This window comes from Bubalus bubalis, chromosome 4, assembly GCF_019923935.1.
Source record: "Bubalus bubalis isolate 160015118507 breed Murrah chromosome 4, NDDB_SH_1, whole genome shotgun sequence".
Taxonomy (NCBI): Eukaryota; Metazoa; Chordata; class Mammalia; order Artiodactyla; family Bovidae; genus Bubalus; species Bubalus bubalis.
In genome coordinates, this window is record NC_059160.1 from 31,076,345 (window position 1) to 31,081,481 (window position 5,137).

At 40.5% G+C, this 5,137-nt stretch overlaps 1 non-coding gene across 1 annotated transcript; it reads right to left on the reverse strand.

Annotated features, from left to right (window-relative positions):
• Positions 1 to 4,263: 4,263 nt before the first annotated feature.
• Positions 4,264 to 4,370, reverse strand: LOC112584866. Its single transcript, XR_003109250.2, has one exon. It is a non-coding gene; the product is annotated as a U6 spliceosomal RNA (small nuclear RNA).
• Positions 4,371 to 5,137: the final 767 nt, after the last annotated feature.

Below are 5,137 nucleotides of genomic sequence, written 5' to 3' on the forward strand. Positions count from 1 at the left end.
AAATCCTTTATTACACAGTGACTTTTTTCTGCTAAAGAAATCACTGAGTAACAAGATTCAGTGGAAAATTTCATTGTGCATTCAAGGTCTGTTCTACTTCTGGGCATCTTCTAATGGTTTGAGATACAGCTTTGCTGGGATGAAGTAAACAATGGTAGCTTCTTCAAAACTTGCAGTCAAATTCTTCACCTCTTCTTTATTCTATAAGAGGTGTCAATAGCACTCCTGATCATTTCAAATCTGCTGTTTCTTCTTGCGGCTTCCCTAATGGCTCAGGTCGTTAAGAATCTGCCTGTAATGCAGGAGACCCAGGTTCGATCCCTTTGTTGGGAAGAGTCCCTGGAGAAGAGAATTGCTACCCACTCCAGTATTCTTGCCTGGAGAATTCTATGGACAGATCTCCTTCAGAATGGACTGGTTGGATCTCCTTGCAGTCCAAGGGACTCTCAAGAGTCTTCTCCAACACCACAGTTCAAAAGCATCAATTCTTCAGCGCTCAGCCTTCTTCACAGTCCCACTCTCACATCCATACATGACCACGGGAAAAACCATAGCCTTGACTAGACGAACCTTTGTTGGCAAAGTAATGTCTCTGCTTTTGAATATGCTATCTAGGTTGGTCAAAACTTTCCTTCCAAGGAGGAAGTGTCTTTTAATTTCATGGCTGCAATCACCATCTGCAGTGATTTTGGAGCCCAGAAAAATAAAGTCTGACACTGTTTCCACTGTTTCCCCATCTATTTCCCATGAAGTGATGGGACCAGATGCCATGATCTTCGTTTTCTGAATGTTGAGCTTTAATCCAACGTTTCACTCTCCACTTTCACCTTCATCAAGAGGCTTTTTAGTTCCTCTTCACTTTCTGCCATAAAGGTGGTGTCATCTGCATATCTGAGGTGATTGATATTTCTCCCGGCAATCTTGATTGCAGCTTGTCCTTCTTCCAGTCCAGCATTTCTCATGATGTATTCTGCATATAAGTTAAATAAGAAGGGTGATAATATACAGCCTTGATGTACTCCTTTTCCTATTTGGAACCAGTCTGTTGTTCCATGTACAGTTCTAACTGTTGCTTCCTGACCTGCATACAGATTTCTCAAGAGGCAGGTCAGGTGGTCTGGTATTTCCATCTCTTTCAGAATTTTCCACAGTTTATTGTGATCCACACAGTCAAAGGCTTTAGCATAGTCAATAAAGCAGAAAGAGATGTTTTTCTGGAACTCTCTTGCTTTTTCCATGATCCAGCAGATGTTCGCAATTTGATCTCTGGTTCCTCTGCCTTTTCTAAAACCAGCTTGAACATCAGGAAGTTCACGGTTCACATATTGCTGAAGCCTGGCTTGGAGAATTTTGAGCATTACTTTACTAGCATGTGAGATGAGTGCAATTGTGTGGTAGTTTGAGAATTCTTTGGCATTGCCTTTCTTTGGGATTGGAATGAAAACGGACCTTTTCCAGTCCTGTGGCCACTGCTGAGTTTTCCAAATTTGCTGGCATATTGAGTGCAGCACTTTCACAGCATCATCTTTCAGGACCTGAAACAGCTCAACTGGAATTCCATCACCTCCACTAGCTTTGTTCGTAGTGATGCTTTCTAAGGCCCACTTGACTTCACATTCCCGGATGTCTGGCTCTAGGTCAGTGATCACACCATCGTGATTATCTGGGTTGTGAAGATCTTTTTTGTACGGTTCTTCTGTGTATTCTTGCCATCTCTTCTTAATATCTTCTGCTTCTGTTAGATCCATACCATTTCTGTCCTTTATCAAGCCCATCTTTGCATGAAATGTTCCCTTGGTATCTCTAATTTTCTTGAAGAGATCTCTAGTCTTTCCCATTCTGTTGTTTTCCTCTATTTCTTTGCATTGATCACTGAAGAAGGCTTTCTTATCTCTTCTTGCTGTTCTTTGGAACTCTGCATTCAGATGCTTATATCTTTCCTTTTCTCCTTTGCTTTTCACTTCCCTTCTTTCCACAGCTATTTGTAAGGCCTCCCCAGACAGCCATTTTGCTTTTTTGCATGTCTTTTCCATGGGGATGGTCTTGATCCCTGTCTCCTGTACAATGTCACGTACCTCATTCCATAGTTCATCAGGCACTCTATCAGATCTAGGCCCTTAAATCTATTTCTCACTTCCACTGTATAATCATAAGGGATTTGATTTATATGTCTTAGGAAAGATACTATATTTCTCCTGGGATGGGGTAGAAAATCTTTCTCTTTCTCAGAGGAGGGAAACTCCATTTTGCTGTTAGTTACCATGCTTTGGAAGATGAGAGATTTGTGTTTGTTCTATAGCAAAGCGACTTGGGGGAACCAAGCGACAGCCAGTAAGGGTGTATCCTAAATGTGTGTGTAGCCTGGAGTCATATCGACTTGCGTGACTACGATCAAGTTACCCTGGACTTCTGTCTCCTCTTGTGTGATATGAACAGAATAACTCAGAGATTGACTGCTGCTGCTACTTTATTTTTTTTTTTTCATTTTATTTTTTATTTTTTTTAATTTTATTTTATTTTTAAACTGTACAAAATTATATTAGTTTTGCCAAATATCAAAATGAATCTGCCACAGGTATACATGTGTTCCCCATCCTGAACCCTCCTCCCTCCTCCCTCCCCATACCATCCCTCTGGGTCGTCACAGTGCACCAGCCCCAAGCATCCAGTATCGTGCATCAAACCTGGACTGGCAACTTGTTTCATACATGATATTTTACATGTTTCAATGCAATTCTCCCAAATCTTCCCACCCTCTCCCTCTCCAACAGAGTCCATAAGACTGTTCTATACATCAGTGTCTCTTTTGCTGTCTCATACACGGGGTTATTGTTACCATCTTTCTAAATTCCATATATATGCATTAGTATACTGTATTGGTGTTTTTCTTTATGGCTTACTTCACTCTGTAGAATAGGCTCCAGTTTCATCCACCTCATTAGAACTGATTCAAATGTATTCTTTTTAATGGCTGAGTAATACTCCATTGTGTATATGTACCACAGCTCTCTTATCCATTCATCTGCTGATGGACATCTAGGTTGCTTCCATGCCCTGGCTATTATAAACAGTGCTGCGATGAACATTGGGGTACACGTGTCTCTTTCCCTTCTGGTTTCCTCAGTGTGTATGCCCAGCAGTGGGATTGCTGGATCATAAGGCAGTTCTATTTCCAGTTTTTTAAGGAATCTCCACACTGTTCTCCATAGTGGCTGTACTAGTTTGCATTCCCACCAACAGTGTAAGAGGGTTCCCTTTTCTCCATACCCTCTCCAGCATTTATTACTTGTAGACTTTTGGATCACAGCCATTCTGACTGGCGCTAAATGGTACCTCATAGTGGCTTTGATTTGCATTTTTCTGATAATGAGTGATGTTGAGCATCTTTTCATGTGTTTGTTAGCCATCTGTATGTCTTCTTTGGAGAGATGTCTATTTAGTTCTTTGGCCCATTTTTTGATTGGGTCATTTATTTTTCTGGAGTTGAGCTGTAGGAGTTGCTTGTATATTCTTGAGATTAGTTGTTTGTCAGTTGCTTCACTTGCTATTATTTTCTCCCATTCTGAAGGCTGCCTTTTCACCTTGCTAATAGTTTCCTTTGTTGTGCAGAAGCTTTTAAGTTTAATTAGGTCCCATTTGTTTATTTTTGCTTTTATTTCCAATTTTCTGGGAGGTGGGTCAGAGAAGATCCTGCTGTGATGTATGTCAGAGAGTGTTTTGCCAATGTTCTCCTCTAGGAGTTTTATACGTTTAGATCTTTAATCCATTTTGAGTTTATTTTTGTGTATGGTGTTAGAAAGTGTTCTAGTTTCATTCTTTTACAAGTGGTTGACCAGTTTTCCCAGTACCACTTGTTAAACAGATTGTCTTTAATCCATTGTATATTCTTGCCTCCTTTGTCAAAGATAAGGTGTCCATATGTGCGTGGATTTATCTCTGGGCTTTCTATTTTGTTCCATTGATCTATATTTCTGTCTTTGTGCCAGTACCATACTGTCTTGATAACTGTGGCTTTGTAGTAGAGCCTGAAGTCAGATAGGTTGATTCCTCCAGTTCCATTCTTCTTTCTCAAGATAGCTATGGTTATTCGAGGTTTTTTGTATTTCCATACAAATTGTGAAATTATTTGTTCTAGCTCTGTGAAGAATACCATTGGTAGCTTGATAGGGGTTGCATTGAATCTATAGATTGCTTTGAGTAGTATACTCATTTTCACTATATTGATTCTTCCAATCCATGAACATGGTATATTTCTCCATCTAAGAAAATATGGAATGCTTCACAAATTTGCGTGTCATCCTTGAGCAGGGGCCATGCTAATCTTCTCTGTATCGTTCCAATTTTAGTATATGTGCTGCTGAAGCGAGCACTGCTGCTGCTACTTTAGTCTCTCAGTCATGTCCGACTCTTTGCGACCCCATGGACTGTAGCCCACCAGGCTCCTCTGTTCATGGGGATTCTCCAGCAAGAATACTGGAGTGGGTTGCCATGCCCCTCTCAAGGGGATCTTCCCAACCCAGGGATCAAATCCAGGTCTCCCACATTCAGGTGGATTCTTAACCATCTGAGCCACCAAAGAGATTAGCAGTGAGGAAGAAATGAGATTGTCTCAATGATGAGAATAGCAAAGACTTTGGCTGCAAATTTGCCCTATAATAAATGCTGGTTCCCCCTTTCCCCTTGTAAAGGAAGGTCCCTCTTTCTCCCTGTGATGTGTTTCCCACAGGGTCACCTTGCCACAGCACATTGCATTGGATCACACTTTGGAAGAGGGTGGTATCTGCCCACTGCAGAGCTCAGGAAGGTGTTTGAGGTAGAAGTTAATATATTATCTTAATAATAGAGATTCTACCCTACCTTTGAATTCCCCTTTCTATTTTTTATCTCAGCTTGTACTTGGCAGGGTTCCAATAGTACCTATTAATTTCTGAGCCCCAGTGCCTTCCCATTTAGAGCTTCATTTATGGTAGTCTCACTATGTGCCAGATGCTGTTTTAAACTCATTCAAATTCATATGCATTTACTCCTCATAAAACCCTGTGAAATGAAGTTAGTTCCAATTATAAAATAAGCTGCAATGATGTAATGAACTGCACAGTGACTAAATAATAATATATTGCACATTTGAAAGTTGATA